At 37.6% G+C, this 26,968-nt stretch overlaps 1 protein-coding gene, 1 non-coding gene and 1 pseudogene across 20 annotated transcripts in view; 1 reads left to right on the forward strand and 2 right to left on the reverse strand.

Annotated features, from left to right (window-relative positions):
- The window catches only part of LOC147364528 (putative ribosome-binding factor A, mitochondrial), a 29,095-nt pseudogene extending 8,852 nt beyond the window's left edge, over positions 1-20,243 (reverse strand).
- LOC147364529 (U7 small nuclear RNA) lies at positions 5,673-5,734 on the reverse strand. The gene has a single exon (XR_015135621.1). It is a non-coding gene; the product is annotated as a U7 small nuclear RNA (small nuclear RNA).
- Positions 20,001-26,968, forward strand: part of RNF111 (ring finger protein 111) — a 96,179-nt gene continuing 89,211 nt past the window's right edge. For 8 of the 19 annotated variants that reach the window (XM_086321236.1, XM_086321241.1, XM_086321242.1 and 5 more), the window contains exon 1: positions 20,001-20,465. The gene's annotated coding sequence lies outside the window, so the exon portion shown is untranslated. Of the gene's footprint in view, positions 20,466-20,515; positions 20,801-26,968 lie in introns of those variants that run through there. The other 11 variants (XM_086321237.1, XM_086321250.1, XM_086321243.1 and 8 more) reach the window with 8 other exon arrangements.

A 26,968-nucleotide genomic window follows, 5' to 3' on the forward strand; every position in this document is an offset into this window, starting at 1 on the left:
GAAAAAGTTATACAGTATGTATGTTTCAATTTTTAGTAAACAGCCACACTTTTATAGTGTGGCTATACGATTTTATAGTCCCATTAGCAATTTCTGAGACATCCAAGCAGTATGCATATAAGTCCTCTTTCAGATATATGACTTTCAAATATTTTCTCTTATTCGCTATCTTGTACTATTTTTTTTTTTTCAAAGAACAGGACTTTTAAGCTTTGAGGACCAGTCTATCATTCCTTTCACGATTAATGCTTTTTGCATTGTGTCTAAAAATAGTTGCCTACCCAAGGATGTAAAGATTTTTATCTGATGTTTTCTTTTGAAGGTACTATAGTTTTAATTCTTAAGCTTCTGATCCCTTTTAAGTTAATTTTTGTATATGTTGTGAAATAATAGTCAACATTCATTTTATTACATGAATGACAGCATTGAATGACCTTGGCACATTGTGGAAAACCCACTGAACATATATGTTTTGAACTATTACTGAACTCTCTGGGTGTTCCATTGAGCTATGTGTCTATCCTTAAAAGACTGCCACATTGTCTTGATTATTGTAACCTTATCATAATAAGGTCCTTTACAGCAAATTAATCCATAGATTCAACCCAGTTTCAACTAAAATCCCATGCTTTTTGGATACAAATTGGAACACTGATTCTCAAATGTATATGGAAATGTAAAGGACCTTGAATAGCAAAACAGTTTTTCAAAGGGAACAAATCTGGGTACTCAATTCCAAGGCTTATTATAGTAATTTTTTAAGGAGTTAGGCAAGGATTTCACTGTGGTGTCGATCTCCTCAGCTTCTTTCTCTTCATGAAATTCACCACGATAATCATTACAGGTATGTTATTAAGAACGCTGCTTACTCTCACACAGGGTTCCTTTAATATTATCTCTTAATAATAATATTTGTTTCTAGTTTCAACATAAGGAAGATTCCTGATTCTTCTGAGCTATATTACCTTGTTGATACTTGTGAATCTTGTAGCTGATTGCATTTCCCTATTGCCTTTGGCTGAAAGGAATCTAAAGCTAGATTTGTGGCTCTTGTCTAGAATTTGTCCAATATTCTATGGTATGTATTTCTGTATCACAACTATCTCTGGGTAAATTTTCCTATCATTTATTTTTCATTGGTTCTCTACAGTCTAATTCTATTTAGGTTTCTACCCTGATATTCCATGTGTTCATGTAAACTCTTGCAAATACTATTAGAGAATAGGACTGGGAATGTTTAAACATGTAAGTAAATGTAATAAAATATGGTTCATTTAAAGTGGCACTTAGGGCTTCCCTGGTGGCTCAGTGATAATGAATCTGCCTGCCAGTGCAGGAGACACAGGTTCAATCGCTAACCTGGGAGGATCCCACATGTCACGGAACAACTAATCCCTGGGCTAAAACTATTGAGCACTCTGCCCTGGAGCCCACGTGCCACAACTACTGAGTCCATGTGCTGCAGCTACTGAAGCCTGTGTGCCCTAGAGCCTGTGCTCCACAATGGGACAGCCACAGTGAGGAGCCTGGGCACCAAAACTGGAGAGTAGCTCTGCTCACACTATTCAGAGAAAGTCCATGCAGCAACGAAGACCCAGGACAGCCAAAAATAAAATAAATAATTATTTTAAAAATATAAATAAAATGGCACTTATGGCAAAGAATTAGTGTGTATTTCACATTGAGAATTCAGTTTCAAACTTTTAGATTGCATCACTATCTCATTGTTAAGTTTTGTTGCATAAACCAAAGGTGAAGCAGCGGAAAATATTTTTAACGTGAATCATCTTGTCTTTGTGTACTGCTTAACACTTAATATTGACCACGGTCAAGTAATTTAAATTTTCTCAGCCATAATTATCTCATTTATAATGTGAATGAAGTTGACTTAATGATCAGTTCGAGGACATGGTACCTCTTAGATGAAAAAACAGATTATTCAGTTCAGTCGCTCAGTCGTGTCTGACTGTTTGGGACCCCATGAATCACAGTACGCCAGGCCTCCCTGTCCATCACCAACTCCCAGAGTTCACTCAGATTCACGTCCATCGAGTCAGTGATGCCATCCAGCCATCGCATCCTCTGTCATCCCCTTCTCCTCCTGCCCCCAACCCTCCCAGCATCAGAGTCTTTTCCAATGAGTCAACACTTCACATGAGGTGGCCAAAGTACTGGAGTTTCAGCTTAGCATCATTCCTTCCAAAGAAATCCCAGGGCTGATCTCCTTCAGAATGGACTGGTTGGATCTCTTTGCAGTCCAAGGGACTCTCAAGAGTCTTCTCCAACACCACAGTTCAAAAGCATCAATTCTTTGGCACTCAGCCTTCTTCAGAGTCCAAATCTCACATCCATACATGACCACTGGAAAAACCATAGCCTTGACTAGACGGACCTTTGTTGGCAAAGTAATGTCTCTGCTTTTGAATATGCTATCTAGGTTGGTCATAACTTTCCTTCCAAGGAGTAAGCGTCTTTTAATTTCATGGCTGCAGTCACCATCTGCAGTGATTTTGGAGCCCCCCAAAATAAAGTCTGACACTGTTTCCACTGTTTCCCCATCTATTTCCTATGAAGTGATGGGACCAGATGCCATGATCTTCGTTTTATGAATGTTGATCTTCAAGCCAACTTTTTCACTCTCCACTTTCACTTTCATCAAGAGGCTTTTGAGTTCCTCTTCACTTTCTGCCATAACGGTGGTGTCATCTGCATATCTGAGGTTATTGATATTTCTCCCGGCAATCTTGATTCCAGCTTGTGTTTCTTCCAGTCCAGCGTTTCTCATGATGTACTCTGCATATAAGTTAAATAAACAGGGTGACAATATACAGCCTTGACGTACTCCTTTTCCTATTTGGAAGCAGTCTGTTGTTCCATGTCCAGTTCTAACTGTTGCTTCCTGACCTGCATACAAATTTCTCAAGAGGCAGATCAGGTGGTCTGGTATTTCCATCTCTTTCAGAACTTTCCACAGCTTATTGTGATCCACCCAGTCAAAGGCTTCGGCATAGTCAATAAAGCAGAAGTAGATGTTTTTCTGGAACTCTCTTGCTTTTTCCATGATCCAGTGGATGTTGGCAATTTGATCTCTGGTTCCTCTACCTTTTCTAAAACCAGCTTGAACATCAGGAAGTTCACGGTTCACATATTGCTGAAGCCTGGCTTGGAGAATTTTGAGCATTACTTTACTAGCGTGTGAGATGAGTGCAATTGTGCGGTAGTTTGAGCATTCTTTGGCATTGCCTTTCTTTGGGATTGGAATGAAAACTGACCTTTTCCAGTCCTGTGGCCACTGCTGAGTTTTCCAAATTTGCTGGCATATTGAATGCAGCACTTTCACAGCATTATCTTTCAGGATTTAGAATAGCTCAACTGGAATTCTATCACCTCCACTAGCTTTGTTCGTAGTGATGCTTTCTAAGGCCCACTTGACTTCACATTCCAGCATGTCTGGCTCTGGGTCAGTGATCACACCATCGTGATTATCTGGGTTGTGAAGCTCTTTTTTGTACAGTTCTTCCGTGTATTCTTGCCACGTCTTCTTGATATCTTCTGCTTCTGTTAGGTCCATACCATTTCTGTCCTTTATCGAACCCATCTTTGCATGAAATGTTCCCTTGGTATCTCTGATTTTCTTGAAGAGATCTCTAGTCTTTCCCATTCTGTTGTTTTCCTCTGTTTCTTTGCATTGATCGCTGAGGAAGGCTTTCTTATCTCTTCTTGCTATTCTTCGGAACTCTGCATTCAGATGCTTATTATCTTTCCTTTTCTCCTTGGCTTTTCGCTTCTCTTCACAGCTATTTGTAAGGTCTTCCCAGACAGCCATTTTGCTTTTTTGCATTTCTTTTCCATGGAGATGGTCTTGATCCCTGTCTCCTGTACAATGTCACGAACCTCATTCCATAGTTCATCAGGCACTCTATCAGATCTAGGCCTTTAAATCTATTTCTCACTTCCACTGTATAATCATAAGGGATTTGATTTAGGTCATACCTGACTGGTCTAGTGGTTTTCCCTACTTTCTTCAATTTCAGTCTGAATTTGGCAATAAGGAGTTCATGATCTGAGCCGCAGTCAGCTCCTGATCTTGTTTTTGCTGACTGTATCTAGCTTCTCCATCTTTGGCTGCAAAGAATATAATCAATCTGATTTTGTTGTTGACCATCTGGTGATGTCCATGTGTAGAGTCTTCTCTTGTTTTGTTGGAAGAGGGTGTTTGTTATGACCAGTGCATTTTCTTGGCAAAACTCTATTAGTCTTTGCCCTGCTTCATTCTGTATTCCAAGGCCAAATTTGCCTGTTACTCCAGGTGTTTCTTGACTTCCCACTTTTGCATTCCAGTCCCCTATAATGAAAAGGACATCTTTTTTGGGTGTTAGTTCTAAAAGGTCTTGTAGGTCTTCATAGAACCATTCAACTTCAGCTTCTTCAGTGGTACTGGTTGGGGCATAGACTTGGATTACTGTGATATTGAATGGTTTGCCTTGGAAACAGAGATCATTCTGTTGTTTTTGAGATTGCATTCAAGTACTGCATTTCGGACTCCTTTGTTCTGGAATATTGGAAAGCTATCTGATCTCTGTAGGGTTTACTTTACTCTGGTGGAAAATAAGATGACTGAACTAGATGATCCTTAAGACCCTTTACAACTCTTTTTTTTTTTTTAAGTTTATTTTTGTGCTGAATCTTTGTTGCTGCTCCGGCTTTTTCTAGTTACAGAGAGCAGGGGCTACCCTCTAGTCACAGTATGCGGGCTTCTCATTGTGGTTGTTTCTCTTGTTCTGGAGCTCTGGCTATGTGAGCTCCAGTAGTTGTGATGCACAGGCTTAGTTGCCCTACAGCATGTGGGATCCTCCCCAACCAGAGATCAAACCGGAGTCCTCTGCTTTGCAAGGTGGATTCCCAACCACTGGACCACCAGGAAGCCCCCCTTTACAACTCTTAATTGAATTATTCAACAAATATTTATACAAAACTGAGTAAAACAAAGGACTTAGCCTTTAGAAGGTCACAGTACGTTTAGAGGGTAAATGGATTATTAAATTATTAAATAATAATTTATTATTAAATTAATTAAATTATTAAATTAAATTATCCCCCTTTAGTAGGGGATAGAAACATAATTTCATTGAGACAGAAAGGGAATTATGGGCTCTAATTGCAAAGGCAGAGGGAAATTCAGCCTGTGATAGTGACTTTCTTTGTTCCTTATTTTAGGGGGAAAGTCATTAGTGTTTCACTATTAAGGATGATATTAGCTGTAGGTGTTTTATAGATTTTTTTTCTAGATTGAGGAAGGTTTTCCCCAACCATTTTTCATTTGCTGTGAATTATCATGAGTGGATGTTGAATTTTGTCGATTTTTTTCTGGATCATTTGAAATAATCATCTAGTTTTTCTTTCATAGTGTGAAAATATGGTGAATTACATTGACTGATTTTTGTATTATTATATAAACCATGCATTCTTGTGATTAAGCCATGATATAGTATCCATGTTTGTGTATCACCAAATTTGATTTACTAAAATTTTGTTAAGGATTTTTGCACCTATGTTCATGAGGGATATTGTTCTAAATTTCCTTTTAATATGTTTGGTGTTGACTTAGGGCAATGCTGGCCCCATAGAATGAGTTGAGTTACATTCAATCACCTATTTTCTTTTTTTTTTTTTTTTGCTTTCCAATGTGAACTGGAAAACCTGCTAGACAAATTCCAAAAGAGCTGTAACACTCAGTCATCTGTTTTCTACAAGAGTTTGTGTATAGAACTGGTATTATTTGTTCCTTAAGTGTTTTGTAGAATTTACCAGTGAAGCCATCTGGACCTTATGTTTTCTTTAGGGAAGTTCTAAAACAATGAAGTCAATGTGTGGCTCTAATGTGATGTCCTCTCTCTCATTCTTGTTATTGACAATTTATTCTGTCTTATTTATATTAATGATAAACAGTCTGGTTACTGGTTTATCTGTATTACTGACATTCTCAAAGAACTAGCTTTAGATTTCACTCACTTTTCTCTTTTTATTTTCTATTTCATTGATTTCTGCTCTTTTTTTTTTTTTTTCTATCTGGAAAATTTTAAAAATGTGTTTTCCATAGTAGAGTTCATAATATGTGTAAACATAATGACATAGTACATAGACATAAACATAGAACAGACTTTTTAAAAATTGAAATATAATTGATTTGTAATGTTGTGTTTGGTTTCAGGCGTACAGCAAAGTGATTCAGTTATATATACATATATATTCTTTTTCAGATTCTTTTCCCTTGTAAGTTAGTATAGAATATCAAGTACAGTTTCCTGTGCTATACAGTAAGTCCTTATTGTTTATCTACTTGATATATGGTAGTATATATATGTTAATCTCCAGCTCCTACTCATTTATTCCCCCTTCCCTTTCCCCATTGGTAACCACAGGTTTCTTTTCTATGTCTGTGAGTCTATTTCTGTTTTGTATATAAGATCATTTGTATCATTTTTTTTAAAGATTCTACATATAAGTGATATCATCTGGTATTTGTCTTTCTTTGTCTGGCTTACTTCACTTGTATGATAATGTCTAGGTCCATCGTGTTGCTGCAAATGGCAGTAACTCATTGTTTTTAATGGCTGAGTAATATTCCATTTATATTCACACCACATCTTCGTTATCCGTTCTCCTGTTGATGGACATTCAGGTTGCTTGTCCATGCCTTGGCTATTTTACATAGTGCCACCATTAACACTGGGGTACGTGCGTATTTCTAAATTATGGTTTTCTCTGGATATAAGCCCAGAATTGGGATTGCAGGATCATATGGTAGGTCTAACATAGTAGAAATTTTAATGGCAGCTGTTGTTGTTCATCAGTTTAACTTCACAAAAGAAGTTCATCAGCAGAGCTAATGTCTCGCAGACTTACTAATTCACATTCTGTAACAAGTTAACCTGGTTCCTTTTTGTCACCTCTTCTCTCTGCCTCTAATTTATCCTCTAGCAGTTCACATTCATATTCCAGTGTGTGCTCTTCCAAAAATGCACTAGTAAAATCTAAATCATTTACACTCATTCCAACGCAGCAGATCCTCTTTAGGAGAGATGTCATCATCTATGAGGGGTTTGTTTTCTTTTTCTACCGCTTTGTCAACTCAACCAGTCATTTCTCCTTTTGTTTTGGTCATACTGGGCTCAAACTTCTAAAGTCTTTCTTTACCCCCAAGCACTTTTGTCTTCCTTTTGTATTCTATTATTTGCTTTTTGAGTGCCTCCTGATTGAGTCCACACAGATTTGAGTGCACAGCAGATTTCATGATATAAGAGGAGGCTGTAGCTTCCCTTCAGAGACGGCAATGGCAACCCACTCCCGTACTCTTGCCTGGAAAATCCCATGGACAGAGGAACCTGGTAGGCTGCCGTCTATGGGGTCGCACAGAGTCAGACATGACTGACGCGACTTAGCAGCAGCAGCAGCAGTAGGTTCCCTTAAGTCATTTTGTATATAGTTGTCTTTTTCATCTGGGGCCCACAGTCAGCAACTGCCAGTAACTAATCAGTCTCAGATGGAGCTGCATTTTGTCTCAAGCAAACACTATAGGCAACACACTCCTCAGGGTCTACTGAGACATCAAATGGTGCCTCACATGGACAGTGCTTTTCTGTAAGATGGTTAAATCCTGTGCTCATTTTGTTCAGCAATAAGAGTTGTCTTCCAATACATACAGCAGGCTGAAAGGTCTAAAGTTAGAGAGACTTTGGAAACCCCACATTCAGGTTACAGATCTCTTGGCTCACATCAGAAGTGTCCAGAGACTCTGTCTGAGCTTTATAAAGAAGGCCATCCCGGGCTTTTAGTCCTCATGATCCTCCTCCTTGGTTTTCTTTGAAGTGTTCTTCGTTAGTAATTCTAACCTGGATGATTTGGAAGTAGAGATCCCAAGGAAAGACCTTAATACTAAAACATTTTTCTAACCATACTCTTCAAAGTATAAAGTTCAAAGTATAAAGAAAGGTGAGCATCGAAGAATGGATGCTTTTGAACTGTGGTATTGGAGAAGACTTTTGAGAGTCTCTTGGACTGCAAGGAGATCAAACCCGTCAATCCTAAAGGAAGTCAGTCCTGAATATTCATTGGAAGGACTGATGCTGAAGCTGAAACTCCAATACTTGGGCACCTCATGTGAAGAACTCATTGGAAAAGACCCTGATGCTGGAAAAGATTGAAGGCAGGAGGAGAAGGGGACGACAGAGGATGAGATGGTTGGACGGCATCACCAACTCGATGGACATGAGTTTGAGCAAGCTCCAGGAGTTGGCGACGGACTGGGAAGCCTGGTGTGCTGCAGTCCACGGGGTCACAAAGACTTGGACACAACTGAGCAACTGAACTGAACTGAACTCTTCAAATTGTCAAAATCATCAAAAACAAGGAAAACTTGAGAAACTACCATAGTCTAGAGGAGTCTAAAGTGACATGAACTAAATGATTTTTGAGGAAAATTTCTTAAACAAGTTCTTGTTGTCATGGGAAACAAAGGAGCCACAGGAGCCTCCAGTCCATCTGCTGTGTAGCCTCTGTGGCTCTGTGGGGGCCCCACAGCCCCCTAGCTGGTGCCCACATGGCTTATTATAATTTTTTAAATTTTATTTCCTTCTTTCTGCTTGCTTTCAGTTTAAGTTGCTCTTGTAATTTATTAAGATGGAAGAATAGGTCACTGATATTAAAGTTTTTCTATTCTAATATGAACATTTGATGCTATGAGTTTCCTTGAAAACATAGCTTTAATGGCATCCCATAACTTTTGAATAATTGTGGTTCTATTTTCATTCAGTCCATAACATTAGACTTTTTCTTTTGTGGCCTTTGATCCATTGGTTATTTATGTGTTGTATTTGACTTTTAATTATTTGGGGAGATTTTTTCAAATATCTTTCTGTTACTGAATTTTAAAATACTTTAAGTTGAGAGGATGCTTTGTATGAATTTAATCTTTCTGAATTAATTGTCTTGTTTTATGCCACAGAGCATAACTGATATAGCTTGGTAAATGTACCATGTACACTCAAAAGAATGTGTATTATGCTATCATTTTGGGTTTTTTGTTTGTTTGTTTAATTTTTTTTATCCCTGTCTTGATTTACTGAAGTTTCATTTTTATAAGATATGTTTAGTTGAGGATTTATTTTGCTTGGGCTTTGTAGGGCATCTTGAATCAGTAGACTGTTAATGATCATCTCTTCCAAATATTGTCTCAGATCCCTTCTTTTTCTTTTTTTTCCGGGACTTCAGTTTATCTTGTTAGGTTCCCTCACTGTATCTGATATCTCTCATCAAAAACAAACAAACAGAAAAGACATTAACTTTGAATAAACTGCACTTAAACCCAACACTGACATTTCAATGACAAGAACTTCAGAAAACAGTGAAATGTTATCTCCAAGGTGCCTTGAGAAAATAACTACTCTTCTAGATCTACTTCAATAAAGAAGGTAAAATTAATATGTTTTTAGAAGATATTAAAAGAAATTATATTTTTGAGAAAATTAAAGTTATTCCAACAGGAGATAAGCATTAAAGAATATTCTCTAAATCATTCATCATGCAGAAAGAAAACCCTCTTGCATGAAAGAACAGATGCAGAAAGTGATGGAGACCAAAGAAAATTATAATTATGAGAATAAATCTAAATCACATTGACAGTGAAAGTAGGAGGTGTGAAGAAAGAACAATGTGGCATTTAGATTATACAGAACTACAATACTAAATGGTGAAAATATTGCAAAGGATATGTATGCATGTTGGGGGATGTATGTGGTAAATGCTTTTACACTGTTCATTAATTCTCCCCTAGGAGGATAATAAAAGTAAGAATGGTTTTGTTAAGGAACTTTTAAAGTAACTAGTAAGAGAATAAAACAGTGAGGCTGCAATAAGATGCCATTTTATACCTACTAGGCTGACTACTCGGAGAAGGCAATGGCACCCCACTCCAGTACTTTCGCCTGGAAAATCCCATGGATGGAGGAGCCTGGTAGGCTGTAGTCCATGGGGTCCCTAGAGTCGGACACGACTGAGCGACGTCACTTTCACTTTTCACTTTCATGCATTGGAGAAGGAAATGGCAACCCAATCCAGTGTTCTTGCTTGGAGAATCCCAGGGACGGGGAAGCCTGGTGGGCTGCTGTCTATGGGGTCGCACAGAGTCGGACACGACTGACGCGACTTAGCAGCAGCAGCAGGCTGACTACTAGATGACCTACTAGTAAAGAAGACTGACAATAACATGTTGGCCAGGACATGGAGATATTGGAACCCTCGAAAAGCTAAGCGTAGAGTGACAGTATGACCCAGCATTTCCATTCATGCGTATACATCAAAAAGAATTGAAAACAGAAACTCAAACAGAGACGTGTACGTCTATACTTATAACATGATTATTCACAGTAGCCAAAGATAAGAAACAATCTCAGTGACTCTGGAGAGATGAATGAATAAACAATGTTAGAACTTCAGAAATCTTTGGTTTGGGAAATGTCTTATTACTTCTTTCATAATTTCTTTTCTCCATGTTCTTTGCTCTTCCTTTGTGGAACTTCTGCAAGATATTTTACCTCTAGGAATGGTCCTCTATAACTCTTACCTTTTCTCTCATATTTCTTTCCTTTTTTGCCTTATATCCTGGAAGATTTTCTTCCTTTTATCTCTCAAACTTTCTATTTTAATTTTAGAAATCATCATTTTAATTTCCAACCATTCTTTCTTGCTTTTATCATTGCATCCTTTTTTTTTGTTATAAAGGATGCAGTATCACTTTTAAAAAATATCTGAGGATATTAGCAGGAGGGTTAAAATATTTTCCCTCTCTCTGTTAAATTATCTCTATCTCTGCAGTTTTTCTTAATATGTAACTTGATCTGTTTTGCATTACAGGTTTTCCTCAAATACCTAGCATATCTTGGTTTTCAATAAATATTTTAAAATTATGTAATATAAAAACTAAATGTTTTATAATTATGTAGTATAAAAACTTTAATGTGTAAAAGGATGATGTCTACTGCCAGGCAGGTGTTGGCAGATGGACCTTTTAGTATTTAAAGTGAAGTAGTTAGTGTAAGCTATTACACCAACTACTTAACTAATTCAATCTGTTTTTTCTTTTTTTTTCTTTCAGAACTCCCTGCCCTTGTTTTTAGCCTAGGACTTCAAAACCTAGATACTATGCATTCTATTTTTTAAAATATATTGTATTAGTATTTATTTGGCTAGGCAAGGGATCTTTTAATTATGTCATGTGGGATCTAGTTCCCTGACCAGGGATTGAACCCAGGCCCCTGCATAGGGAGTGAGGTGTCTTAGCCTGCCTGCGTGCTAAGTTATTTCCGTCGTGTGCAACTCTTTGCGACTGTATCGACTGTAGTCCCTCAAGGTCCTCTCTTGGTAGGATTCTCCAGGCAAGAATACTGGAGTGGATTTCTATGCCCTCCTCCAGGGCATCTTCCCCACCCAGGGATAGAACCTGTGTCTCCTATAGCTCTTGCATTGCAGGTGGATTCTTTACCACTGAGCCACCAGGGAAGACCTCTTAGCCACTGGACCACTGGGGAAATCATGCTGTGCATGCTTTGTGCGCTGAAGAGAGGCATAGAGAGTTTTGACCGTGCCACATATAGACTTAATCTCTTATTTTTCAATTCTACATTTTTTTTTCTTGGCTTCTCTTGTCTTTGGCCTGAGTCCTTAGTCTCTGGTGTATTCTGCAAGGTGCACCAGCTCCCTAATTAGTGCAGCCCCTCTGGTAGTACTTCATGGTGTAGATGTTTCTTCACTCTGCTCAACAGTTAACAGCTCTCTATCTGATTTCTGCCTTCCAGATATTTGGCGGAATAATTTGCTTGGTGATCACCTGCTCCCACTCTTGTTATTTTGCGTTTGTACCATTTTGATTCCTTTGCCATTTGTTAGGTGATATTGGGCATGATAAACACACATGACTGGTCTGTTATTCTTCTACTGGGAAGAAATATTTAGTTAAATAACTTTTCAGAGGATATTTTCTATATGAAAAGTCTCTAAAATGTACATCCCTGATGCTAGAACTTTAGAGGTTCTGGGAATGAACTTAGTGTTGAAGTGTTTAAGTAATTTTGATTCAGTAGGTGGCACTCTTTACTAGTTTTAACTCAATCCTAAATTGGTGTTTGAATTTCAGTTCAGGGTAGAAAGATTTTATTTATCCTTATAATCCAAATAAATATGTTTTCAGAATTGGGTTATCAACTCTGACCAATTTATATTTTCACAACTTAAAATGTTTGAGTTAAATTTCAAAGTAAAGATCTGAAAAAAATCAAAAACTAAAATCTCCAACATTTCCACATTTCTAAAACAGTAGTGTTAATAGTGACTTATGCTCTATCATAAGATAGAGAAGGAAATGGAGAAGGCAATGGCACCCCACTCCAGTACTCTTGCCTGGAGAATCCCAGGGACGGAGGAGCCAGGTGGGCTGCAGTCCATGCGGTCTCGAAGAGTCGGACACGACTGAGGGACTTCACTTTCACTTTCACTTATGCTCTATCAAAAGTTAAAAATAATTAAATCTTACCAGAAGTCCTGAGTACTGAAGACATTCAGATTCAAGCTGTTAAATATTTTAAAAATTTCCTCTTATTACATGGACAGGTTTATTTCATTCTCTTTTCTTCTCTATCCTTCTTTCTGAATATTCCCCCAATATTTCAGTGTTTTGAATTTACTGAGATATTTGTACAGTCTGTAGAGTAAACAAAGCACAATGTCTGTTAACACTCCTATAATCAAAAATCATAGTCAGGATACATGTTAGGCAGTTAAGTAAGCACTAATACGGTTTAGGGAAACATTTCGTGCTTTTGGAAAATTTTACATATTCTATAAATAACAAGCAAGTACAGAGAAACATCTTTACTTCCTGTTCTGAATTTGCAAATAATTTACCAGTCTGTAAATCACTCTTGAAATTGTAATATTCAGTGTTCACATAAATCTTATTAGGTCTGAAGCAAACCATGAAATGTTAGAGCTTTAAGGGACTTCGGAGAGCATAATGCTAACTATTTAATGATCACAGACTTGTTTTATTTATTACTTACAAAAGTGAGCTCTTTAAAAGTTATGGTTTTTAACAACATTGGAAAAATATTCTAAAAAGAGTTAAAACAACTTACTGTAAAAGTTCACAGGTAAGTCTGTGACCAATTTTGGCAAAATACGTAAAAGATATTAGTAGTGAGAAGACTAAACTACTCTGAGAACTATTATCAATCAGTCTGGAAACCTCAGTGTGATGCTAGGCTTACGTAACCGTGGGTGAATGGTGACTTTCTCTTTTATTTTTCTACAGTTTTATTTAAAAAATATATTTTTAGGACACCCCCAGTGGTTCAGTGGTTAAGACTCCGAACTGCCAATGCAGGGGGTAGGAGCTGCCCTGCAGCTGCCCTGGTGGAGGAGCTAAAATCCCACATGCCACCTGGTTTGGCCAAAAGATTAAAATAAATAAAATGAATATGAAGAGGAAATCTTAAAAAACTAATAAATAAACTAAATAACTAACTAACTAAATAAATAAAAACTAACTAAATAAATAAAGACACTTTAAAAATACATACATACATATACTTTCACAGAACCACGTGGCCTTAAATATACCCAGAATTTGGCCAGATAGCCAGAAATATTTCAGGATACTTTAAGTTTCAAATGTCTGTCTACAAAATTCCAGGCATATTGTGTTTCCTTGTTAGTCCATAATTTGTTACTTCTGTTTCAATAACTGAGCAACACAGATAATATTAGTATTTGACCAATTCAAATATATCTTGAAGGTTGCATTCCAAAGACAATCAGAGAAACTTTAAAAAATGATAATACTCGTGAAGATTATTCTACCTTTTGAAGTTATCATTCCACTAAAGAGCTCCCCAATTTTTCAAAATTGAGTCCATCGACTTCAGAACAGTTTATTAGTAGGAAATAAGTGGAGTGCCTAATGACTTCTTATCTTCTGTTCCTATTTTTCTGTCTCTGTCTCTCTGTGTATGTATAATAAAGATTGTAATCTTCAAACTAACCACAATCTGTTTGTAACCTTATAGTCTGAAATCAAATTATATATATAGAATTTTAATGAGGACCTGCATTGCCTTAACTAAATCAGCAGTGCTGTGTAATTTATAAAATTTTCCTTTTAGTTTCAGATTCCAATGATACCTTGGTACATCAATAAGAAAGTAGAATGTTGTGAATCAGTAAGTGTTCTGATGAGTGCATCTCTTAGTTCCTTTTAATTCTTCCCAAAGCTTTTTATCTGAGGAAATATTTTAGTAAATATTTCAACAAGTTCCCCCAACCCCCTATCTCATTGCATTAAACCTCCAATCTTTGCTTCATTTTTTTTTTTTGAAAGAGCTCACAAAGCTGACCACATAAGCATACTCTCACTTTCAAACTTTGTACAGTTATGAAGTATTTATGCAATGGATGGCGGGCATACCAGCCTTTCCCTCTGACTTCAATAATTTGGAGAAAATTTCTTTTTTTCCCATTTATTGCAGCTGATCCATTAGCACAGTGCACTATTTCCATGTTTAGAACCAGCTCCTCAAATTCTTATCTACCAGATAGTTAGGCACTACTGGCCCGTGTGTGCAGGCTAATTTGGTAAATATTATTTTGCTGCAGTTCCTGGCAAACAGAATTTGGCTTGAAATATATATGTTGGATACCCCTGATCTTTCCATAGAAAGTAAAGTTAACTGTTTTGGAAGAGTTCAAAGATTTAAGACTAAAGATTTATGTTTTCTTAGTGTGAGATTGAGACTAAGACCCCAATCTTCTTTTTTTAAAAAATTTTTATTGAAATATAAAATTTTTTTTATTGACGTGTAGTTGATTTACCACATTGTGTTAGTTTCTACTGTACATCAAAGTGATTCACTTATGCGTATATATACACTTTTTTCCATATTCTTTTCCATTATAGTTTATCACAGGGTATTGACTCTACTTCCCTGTGCTGTACAGGAGGCCCTTGTTGTTTATCCAGTCTACACACAATGGTTTGCATCTGCTAATCCCAAACTCCCATTTTAGCCCTCCCCCAAACCCTCTCCTCCTTAGCAACCACAAGTCTGTAGAACTCCAATCTTCTTATTCAATAAGTTCAATAAATATTTTAAGTGATATTTTTCTGCTAAAGAGAGAACATTATATATATATATATATATATTTGATCTTAGTTTTTTTTGACAGACTGTGTATATAAATAATTATAATATTTCTAATAGAAATATATGCAAAAATTGAAGAGAGTCCCAAAGTTGTAATGATTGTTAGGTCTGTTGTGGGAGTGAGGAGAGAGGTATGGCAATGCTTCATGAGGAGGGCTTTGAGGAACGGTAAGAGTTCGGTGAGCAGATGAAAGTGGGGGTGGGGTCAGGGAGAGGGTGAGAATATTTTGAAATAATGGATAGTAGATGCAAAGGCAGGAAGATATTGGAACTGTATACTTTTTCTACAGAATGCAAGGAGTTTAAGAAGTCTGCTTAAGTCTAAGCGGAGACAGGGAATAGGGTCATAGAACGAGGTGCTGTGAAATGACCCTGGAGAATCTGGATTTGGAAGAGCTTTTATTTGCCAAGTCAAGGATTTTGGATTTTATCTTGAAGCTGATGCAGGGTTATTGAAGAATTTTAACTTAGTGTTTCAGTTTCTGCCACTCTGATAGTGGTTGAAGGTGGAGGCGAAGCTGGCAAGAGTAGACCCACAGAAACCAGGAAACTATTGTGTGTAATTCAGATGAGAGATATTTCCCACCTCTATGTGAAAATTGCTGTCGTGTCTAACTCTTTGCAACCCCATTGACTATACAGTTCATGGAATTCTCTAGGCCAGAATACCGAAGTGGATATAATCTGCCACTATTCCCTTCAATACAACCCCTGGCACCTGTCGTTCCTGTCAGGCTCACCGCTTTTCTGCTCTGGGCTTCCTGCCTTTGATCTGTTGCCTCTATTGTCTGCCCTGCCATCATGTTAGTGACTATTCTGAGTTGTTTTTTTAAATCTCTGTCTTCTAATTACTCTCCACTCAGCAATTTCCAAATCTGATGTCTTAGTAAATGGCCTTACCTCATGTTTTGCAGAGATATCAAGTCCATTCTTTGAGCAAGCCCTCAACTTGTTCCCCGAAGCTAACAAACTTAATTCATTTATACAATCACTTCTTCCTCCTCCCTATCTGTTTCAGTGACAGGAATATCCCTTCTCTTATCCAAGGCTAATTCTCTCATCTGAACTTTGAATCTCATTTATTCTTCCTCCACCGAACATTTGTTTATTTCCATTCACCATTCTCCTTTCCCTTCAATTACCAACATGATTCAAGTCTCCCCTTTTTAAATTCCATATCCTGCTAGATATGTATCTTTCTTTTTCCATTTACTACAAATTTCATTAAAAAGTACTGATTCTTGTATAACTACCCCATTTAGTCCTTTCTAAACCAGGACTTCTAAGTTGGAATATTGTTAGCATTTTGGTTTAGATAATTCTTTGCTGTGGGTGGCTGTGCTGTGTATTTAGCAGCATTCCTTGTTTCAGACCACTAGATGTCAGTAACATCTACCTAGTTGTGCTTATCTCCTGCTGCTGCTAAGTCGCTTCAGTAGTGTCCGACTCTGTGTGACCCCATAGATGGCAGCCCACCAGGCTCCCCCGTCCCTGGGATTCTCCAGGCAAGAACACTGGAGTGGGTTGCCATTTCCTTCTCCAATGCAGGAAAGTGAAAAGTGAAAGTGAAGTCGCTCAGTCGTGTACGACTCTTTGCGACCCCATGGACTGCAGCCCACCAGGCTCCTCCATCCATGGGATTTTCCAGGCAAGCGTACCGGAGTGGGGTGCCATCAGCTTCTCCGAAAAACATTTCCATATACTATCAAATAATCCCTGGGAGTCAAAACCAACCCCAATTGAAAAGCTCTGTTCTAAAATGTAGACGAGTTGCTGAAACTGCTCCTATTTACTGATCTCCATACTGTGAAACTAGCAGACATTTCATATCCCTCACCATTCACTTCTTTATTGAAACTTTTTTCCTCATTGGTGCTGTTTGTTACATGTTTATCCCTTTTTTTCTGGCCCACGCATAGCCTTGTAGGACTCTTTTTCATTCTTCAACTCTTAAATATCAGATTTCCCTAGGTATCTGTCTCGTCTCACTTCTCTGTGTGGCCTCATCAGAACTATTCTTCTGGCTGTCACACTATACGTGAATGAGTCCAGATCTCTGTCTTCAGCCCAGACCTTTCTCCTAAGCTTCAAACATGTAAGTTCAACAGCTTATGGGAATCTCCACTTTGGGTAAACTCAATTTGCCCAATATAAGAAGTAATACTTTCCTTTCTCTCAACCTCCTACCTTATCCTAACCAGTTGAAAGTTCCAGACCCCCAAAGTTGGGTTTTTCAAGCCTGTATCTCTTTCTTGAATGGTGCCACCACACAACCATTCACCATAAATCTGGAAGTCTCTGAGATTCCCCTCCTTCACCTCCTATAACCACGTAGTTATTCATTCTTCTTATTTTTTCTGTCCCTTCCTGCTCATTTCTACTACCCTCACCCCTTTTTACCTGCAATTCCGGCTGGTCTTTCGTCCTCTCCTCTTGGCCTTCTCCATCTGTCCTCTACTTGCCTTATAGAATGGTGTCTCTAATAGTCAAATCTGATTATTTCTCCTCTGACTGATACCCTTTAACGGCTTCTCATGGTTTGAAATATAAAATAGTTAAAATTCCTTTTCCTAGCAAAAATCTTACTTAATACATTTCTGTCTACTTTGCTTCCCTTATCTCCTGAGACGTTCCTTGGAGGATACATTCAGTAGATCTTAGTAGAGAATTTGTTTCATGATGTTTCAACTAGAGGATTCTGTAGCTTAGCATTGCTAATCTTTCTGTGGGCAATGCCCTATTTGGTTTATGTAACTGTCTTATTTATGTTGCAAAATTTAAACATTACCTTCTCTTGGTTTGACTTCAGTATTCTGTCTTTGTGTACTCAGAGCATGAGTATGCCATCCTATACCTTCCACATTGTATTGTAAATAGTTGGGCTTGCTTTCTGGGTCTTCTCAAATACTTCATAAAACAGTGGTCATGTGTCTTGTACTCACAATGCTCAGCACAATGTCTAGCACATAGTAAGTACTTGATAAATATTTGTTATACAAATGAATAGTACCAAATATACGAAAGACCTGAACTGGTACAGAGTACAGAGAGGAATGGGTGGATTTTCAATATTTGAATGTTTCATTGGCAGAATTGGAAGTACTTACTGCCTGATTAGAGGTAGGGAGTGAGGAACAGAGAGTCGTCAAAGATGACCATTATGTTCCTCGTTAGATAACTTGGCCCTATTGAAAGAGACAGTGAAACCTGAGATGGATGAGATTTAAACACTATATATGTAAATTCTTATATTTTGGACAAGATGCATTAGAAATGCCTGTGGGACATAACCAGTAAACAGCCATATGGGTCTGGATCCCAGTTAGCGCTGTGCAACTGAAGTATCACATGAGTTACTAACGTAGTTTAAAATTTTTAACCTGCTTTCAATTTTTAAAACTTGAGGTATAATTGACATTTTCTTTCTTTTCTCCCCCACTTTCCTTTCTTTTTGGAAACAGATTTACAAAGTTCAAATCAATTAGACACCTGCTATTTTCATCACTGAAATTTTTTTTTAATTTTTAAAAATCACTGCAGATGGTGACTGCAGCCATGAAATTAAAAGATGCTTGCTCCTTGGAATAAAAGCTTTGAACAACCTAGACAGTATATTTAAAAGCAGAGACATTACTTTGCCAACAAAGGTCCATCTAGTCAAAGCTATGGTTTTTCTAATACTCATGTATGGATGTGAGAGTTGTACCATAAAGAAAGCTGAGTGCAAAGAATTGATGCTTTTGGACTGTGGTGTTGGAGAAGACCCTTGAGAGTTCCTTGGACTGCACGGAGATCAAACCAGTCAATCCTAAAAGAAATCAGTCCTGAATATTCATTGGAAGGACTGATGCTGAAACTGCAATACTTTTGCTACCTGATGCAAAGAACTGACTCATTGGAAAAGACCCCGATGCTGGAAAAGATTGAAGGCAGGAGGAGAAGGGGACGACAGAGGATGAGATGGTTGGATGGCATCACCCACTTGATGGACATGAGTTTGAGCAAGCTCCAGGAGTTGGTGATGGGCAGGGAAGCTGGGCATGCTGCAGTCCATGGGGTCACAGGGTTGGACGTGACTGAGCGACTGAACTGAATGGAAAGGTTCTTTTTCCATTTAGGTTATTACAGAATATTGAGTAGAGTTCCCTATGCTATTCAGTAGGTTCTTGTTGGTTATCCATTTTACACATGATGATGTGTACATGTCAACCCCAAACGCCGCATCTATCCCTACTCCCAACCCCTTCCCCTAACCTCTTAAGTTCACTCACTGGAATTTGAAAGGAAGTTTTACTGATTTCAAGGCCTACATCCCTTTTGCCTACAGCCTATTAATGCATGTAATAAAGCATCTGTTGTCTCCTTATTTTTATAAAATAAGAAAACGTATATGATTGTACAGTTGGTTCCCAGGATATCTATTACCATTTTTTATCTGATTCTGAAAGCAAATTCACCTCAACGGTGATGATCTCATTGGTAAGGATGATTTGAGTACCATTTGCCGTGACAGACTAAACCATGGCGTTTTTGTTCGTTACCTTAAGTATAGTTAATAATTCTGTGGTTGTAACTTTAAGTTATAAAAAAAATCAACCAAGATGTAGTCAATATTTTGTTTAATATTGAACGCATTTCACAAATGAACATAAATCGAGCTTTATACTTCGTTAGGTTTCGGCAACAGACTGATAAGGCGAGTACAAAGGGGGAGGGCCACGGAAGAGGGAGCCGGACGGTGAGAAACAGGCATCTGAGCAAGCGCAGAAACAAATAGATGTTAATGGAGGATTGAAGGCTACTGCGCTCTCACTTTGCGAACTGTCGTAAAGCTTTGAGTGTCGTGCTTCCTCGGTAGAGGAGGGATTGGTTAGGCGGCGGCGACTGGAAAGCAGCAGCAGTGGCGGCGACGGTGGCGAGGTGTTCGGTCTGCGCAGCATAGAAACGCCCGCAGTTTCGGGGAACGAGTTCCCATGGGACCAAATTAGGCATTCAGAACCCAAGCCGGGTCAGCTGGGCCGAGCCAGGCGCTGCCGCTGGTACAGTTTTGATCGCGGTGACAGACGCTGCTCTTGACCGTAGGGGCCTCTTAGGCCAACATCTGAGGCGCAGATCACTGGCTCTCGACGCATCCTCTTCCCCGCTTACATCTCCTGTCTTCCTTCCTGGGCCAGTGATTCCCAGAGCCTGGGAAGAGGGTGGCTAATGATTCAGGTGAGGGGCCGGGGGGAGGGGATCGATTGGAGGCCGCGCGTGCGCGCAACGGGGGAGGGGCCGGGCTGGAGGGGAGAAAGAGGAAGGGCTGCGGCCGCGGAAGGCTGGGGTCGGCGGCCGGCCGGTTACTGCTGGCTCCGTTGTGGCTTAGGGTCCGGGTTTCCACGGAAGATTTAATTGTGTTTGACAGAGCGTTCGTCTACAGACACACCCACCCTCCTCAGTAAAGGACTGTGGGTGAGGGGATTTCTTTCCCTTTTTTGACTCTCTAGAGTCTTAGGACAGGGGCTGAGGACTGATGCGTGGGAGTGCGATTTGACAATGGAGTGATGAAGGTAACCCGCTCCCGGGGTGTTGGAGGGCGCTAAGTCAGCCCTGACGGTTAGGGAGTTGCCTTCTTCTGTGATCAAGGAAACATAGACCGCGGAACAGCAGAAATACAGACGCGTCAGATTTTGTAAAGTGTTGGTTGGCTGGCCATTAAAAAAGGAGCTTTAATATTTTTATAATTATCATTATTTATTATTATTATTTTTACAGAGTTTATCAGAGCCGGTAGCAATGTTGTGGAAATATTTGTTCTGTGCTGCAGAAATGAGGTTTGTCACATAGTTCTTAAATAGGTTAGAGTAGATCTTTACAGATAAGTTCTTAACTCAGGTCTAAGTTTTAACATTTGAAAAAATACCAGGAAGTATAGGGTGTTCGTTTAATTTGTTCGTGTTTGTAGTGTCGGGTGACTCCATTGTATTGCATGCTTTCCTGTTTCTTGATTTATGTGCAGGATGAATTTAGAGCTCTCTGGGGAGATAAGATGCCAGCTGACATAGATTTCATTTTATAGTTCATAACGCTTTTTGAACCTGACTTAATCCAAACTTTATTTCATTTGGTGTTTTATGTTTAATTTTCTTGTTTTAGGTATCTCTTCAACCAAAAAGCACAGACTGGGGAAAAGATAACTAAGGTTCCATTTCCTTTACCATTTCTGTTTTTTTTTGTCATTGCTTTCAAATGTTAGTATGTGATTTGGATATTACATAGAAGTTTTAAAATACTGGTTTCAACTAGAGTGAAAGTCTACATTTTGATACTTTGTTACTGTGTGTTTTTGGTAAAAATTTTCATGTCAGTGTAAACAATGTTATTTTTCATATTAAACAATATCATTTAGTTGTGTTTATGAGACAGAACAAGTAGAACCCTTTCACTCTGGAAAGAATCTTTATTTTTTAATGCCTTGCTTTGTTTTACTCTCGTCCATCTCTTGTCATTTTAACCTTGGACAAATGACATCTCTCCTGTGCATTTATTTGCCACTACAATTCATACTAGTATTCTAAGAACTGGCAAGGGTATTTATGAATACGTCTGAATAATATTGTAGGGAAACTAGCAAGAGTAGAGTCTCTTCTTGTTTATCAGGGTTGCTGTATCTTATGTGTATGGATCTTTCTGTCACTTTCCCCCTTACGTTGGTGTCTTTTGGTCACTTGCATGTTAGTTTTTCACTGGAGTTGGTTTTTGAAGAAAGATATAGTAGGAAATAATTTCATTTTGAATGCATCATAGTGGAAGTTTCACCTTCACAGGTTTCACAGCAGGACTCAATTTCCGCAAATAGTTGAAAAATAACTATACTGATCTTTAATATAAGAGGTCAACAATTTACTTGTTTACAATGAAGGAATAATCAGATATTTCTAAATAGTTATTTTCATTTTAAAATGTAAACTGTGGAATAAAAACTTCATTGAATCAAACCAGTTAGTTTTTTTCAGACGTTTATTGTATTATTTTGTCAAAAAGGGGTTTCTATAATGTGCTTTACTTAGAGTATAATTATAGGTGTCCTTGTTTTGACTTTTCCTCTGGTGGCTAGGATTTCAATAGGAAAAAAAGAAGTGACATTACTAAAAATGATGGTAAAGAATATTATAACTTGATATTAGGATTCTATGAGTGACATTATCTTATGAAAGAGTGTAGGGTTGGAGATAGGAGATATGGATTTTAGATGTAGCTTTGCTTTCTGTTCATTAGGTCTATGACTTTGTATGACCACCCTGGGCCTCAGATCTCTCTCAGCTGTCAAATGAGAAGTGTGGACAGATAACTCTAGTTTTCTCTAGGTCTCAAATTTAATGGTTTGCATTTTTAGTTAGGTGTTTTTGGTATTAATTGTATTCATCATGACCCATTCCCCAGAAAGAAATGCTATCTGAAAATGTAAAATTTTTCCATGGTATATGTATATTAGAGATGGGATCGGGGGAGGGAGAAGAAAAAAAGTGAGCCGTGGTCTAGATAATACTTCTGTCCCATTGTAGATATTAACTCCTAATTTAATAGCTCTCATATGATATTTAAAAAATGAAACTTTATTTTACTCCTGGTAATGTGCTTTAAATCATTCTGAATACATTTTCTTTCAGAAACCTGTAATCATTGTTCAGTAAAAGTCCAGAAATGCTTTTGAATGCTTTATACCTCTATTCTTTCTTTGCTGTATCCCATAGTGTCTTGGTAACAGCTGGCCTGAGTTTCTGCAGGTACTCAATTTATATCATGATGTGAGCAGTGAGCTACAAATGTTTAAAAACAAATACTAAACTGAACTTTTACTGCATTGCTATTTAATCATTCAGTAAGTGTTATTGATTGTCTCATGTTATTGACATTATTCTTGGTCTTCAGTGAAGAAGGCACTCTGCCTTCTTGAAGTGGATGTTTTATTAGAGGAAATAATAAACAGAACAGCGTTATGTAGTGGTAAGTGCCATGAAGAAAACAGGGGCATATAATGGAGAATGAATGAAAGTGGGACTCTACTGTGCATTGAGAGGTTAGAAAGGGCTTTTTTTTTTTAGAGGTAATATTGGATTTGCAATCAGTGATTAGAAAGAATCAGCTATAGTGGCAATATGGAGGAAGATGGCTGCAGACAGAGGGAATTGTAAATGCATTAGATTGGGTTTGATTCTAGAGAATCTATAAGTATGAATTAATTGGTTTGTCTAATAGATTTTTTCACAATTACTAATAGTAGTAAAAAAGTTAAAAATATTTATGTGTAGTGACTAAATGTAATGTGTTGACATTATTTAAGTCCTGACTCAAACCAGTTGTAGAAAGTAATTTTTGAAGCACTTAGGAGGAAATTTGAATGCAGATAGCTATTAGATGATATCAAGGGATTATTGTTACTTTTTGTGAAGGATACTAATGGCATTATGTTTCTATAAGAAAATGCCCATTTATAGAGATGAAAACTGAAGAATGAGGAAGAGAATTAAGATCTCTGGTATTTGTTTAAAAGTATTTCAGAGCGAAAAAAAGATGCGAGAGAGGAGTGTAGATGAAGCAGTTGTGAAATATCCTGATAATTGTATTGGAGTGGTAGGTATATGCGTAGTAACATTCTCTGCTTTTGTGAGGTTTGAAAATGTTTATATTTTAAAATGCATTTAAAATAATTGATACTCTATTTAGATGTCTTCTCCTTTTCTTTCTCTTCCTCTCAATTTTGATATCATGTAGACTTTTGTTCCTCTTTCTAAACATTCATCATTTATTCAACAAATATGTCTGCTGTATTTCAGGCCCTGTGTCAGTGCTTGAGTTAAAACAAAGAGCAGGAGCTTAAGGCCTGCCTGCAAAGGAGCTTATGGTTTGCTGGATGAATGGAGAATCTCTCAGTGTGGTCTGTGTTGACATGAAGTCATAGATTTCTGTGTTTTCCTGAGAGTATACAGGATCAGCATCTTAGTGTTTATGTGGTTACTTAAAAAACATTTTTCTTGAGACTTCCCTGGCAGTCCAGTGGTTAAGACTCCACACTCCCAATTTGAGGATGGGAGTTGGTGGAACAAGTTCGATCCCTGGTGGGGGAACTAAGATCCTACATGCCGTATGGAACTGCCTCCCCTCCCTCTCAATCCCCCCAAATTTGTTTTATTTTGTTTTTCTAGAGAATTGAGTTTAGGAAGTGCTATATGCAGCAGTGTGCCAGTCTGAGTCACTGTTGCATTCATTTCTCATATTCATATGTGTTATAGGGCATCAGAATAAATAATTTTTTAAACAACCTTTTGACATCCAATTTGCCTCTATGTAAATTTTTTAAATTTTGGAATAATTTCACACTTAAAGAAAAGTTTAAAAAAATGGTACTGAGAACTCTTCAGTATCCTTTAGTCAAATTTACCATTTTAAAAATTTTGTCTCATTTGCTTTAGTGCTCTTTTCTGAATCATTTGAAAATAAACTGCATGTATTATAACCATGTCTCTAAATATTCTTTGTGTATTGTATTCTTTTGCATTATCACAATACAGTTAATGAGATTCAGGTAATCTAACATTGATAGTACTATATCATTATCTAATCTCTAGCCTCTATTCCAGTTTTGTCCCTTTATCCCAGTAATAATAGCATTTGTACCATTACACCATTGGCTGAGACAGTAAAGAATCTGCCTGCAATGCAGGAGACCTGGGTTCTATCCCTAGGTTGGGAAGATCCCCTGGAGAAGGGACTGGCTAACCACTGCAGTATTCTAGCCTGGAGAATTCCATGGATGGAGGAGCCTGGCAGGCTAGTCCATGGGGTCGCAAAGAGTCAGACACGACTGAGTGACTTTCACACACACACAGCATTTCCCCCATAGGATTTGCGTCAGGATTGCCAGCTGCATTTAGTTGTCATAGCTCTTCAGTCTCCTTTCATCTGGAACAGTGTCTTAGGCTTTCTCTCTCACTGTGTTAACATTTTTGAAGATTACAGGCTTATATATGTCATAGAATATTCCTCAGGTTGGATTTGTGGATGTTTCCTCATAATTAGTTTTGGGCTATGCATCCCCAACTGGGGATTTTGTATCCTTTCCAGGGTGTGATATTGAAGTACATGCCGTTGGCCTGCCCCTCAGTGGTGATGTTAGTTTTTTAGTTTCTGATCATGGTGTTTGGTTTCTTCATAGGGATGTATAGTTATTATTTTTCTTCTTCACCTAATAAGCAATCTGTGGGTATAACTTTGAGATAGTGCAGATATCCTGCTACTAATCAGATCTATATCTTCATCAAATTTCCCTCCTATATTAACATCCATTGATGCTTCTTGCCTGTACTGATGTTTACACTGATGGTTGCAGAATGATTATTTTCTGACTCTGTTTCTTTTATGTCAGTAGGCATTCTGTTTTAAGAAAGAAAAATTCTTATATCTCATTGATATGAACTTATGTACTTCCTATCTTACTCAATGGTTTATACTCTGTTATGCCTTTATTTATTTTGTTGCTCAGATTGTCTTGGATTTGTCCTGTGGGAGCCTTTCTTTCCTGGCTTCTGTGTCATTTTGATATACTCTTAATTTTTTCTGGAGTATATTCTCTCTCTCTGCACAGCAAAATGTTCCAAGTTTAACTTAACATCTTTTCTGTCTCAGTTCTGGATTCAGGCATTCTCCAAGGAGCCCTGGGTCCATATAGTGGGGAATGCAGTTTGCTTTTGAATTACCTATTTATATGTAGAAATAATCACTTCTTTTCTGATCAGGACATCTTATTAGACACTATATTTAAAATTGACTTTGATAATGGGTTTATGAAGTAATTACATAAGATTAGCAATTATATTTACCATAAAGCTATTCTTTTATTTTCTTTTTCAAATAAATAAGTTCTGATTTGATCTTAATTGTGGTCAAATTAAATAGAAGAAAAAAACGAAAGATTATTTTATTTTATGTTATTTGTATGTGTGTGTGGATGTGGATAGGTAGGGGGAGGGTTTAACCACTTAACTGTTAAAAATGACTCAAGATTTACATACTTAACTGTTTTTAACTGAGTTAGACATTCTGGTCTAAGGAAATTGTTGCTTTTGAACTAAGCTTTTAATTTTTTTAAACTCGCTTTTTAAATGAAAATATTTTTGTTATAATATACAATAATATTTTATATAAGAGTGGAAACTCACAGGCACATTATTCCAGGCATTTGCTGTTACATCTTGGTGTATTTCATAGCCATTCTCTCACCTGTGCCTAGGTATTTGCTTTATTTGTCTTTTTAGATTGTATTTTTCCATGCAATATTTTGAATGATTTTTTATTTTTGAGCCAATTAAAATGTACATGGTTTAAAAGTTCCAAATGGCTTATAGTGGAAAAACAGCAGTTTCCTCTAGCACTTCTCCCAGTCTCCTAGTTCTGCTTCCTAAATGGGAATATTTTCAGCTCTTAAAAATTTTTTTTTGCGTGTATTGACCTTTATATTTAAATAATATGCTTATATATATACTTAGCCACTGTAAGATGTCAGTTTACATTTAAAGAAAATAATTGTCTAATTTTTAAATATAAAATACATACAAGGAATACCAAATTCACATGGTGCAAAAGGTATGCAGGGAAAGATGTCTCCTTGCCATTCCTGTCTTCCTACCTTCCTATCTGTCTCTTTCCCCTGGAGAGTTAGTTCCTCTTCTTATTTTATA

This window comes from Bos grunniens, chromosome 10 (assembly GCF_055505025.1).
Source record: "Bos grunniens cultivar Pamir isolate PY7600 chromosome 10, Bosgru_T2T1.0, whole genome shotgun sequence".
Lineage (NCBI taxonomy): Eukaryota > Metazoa > Chordata > Mammalia > Artiodactyla > Bovidae > Bos > Bos grunniens.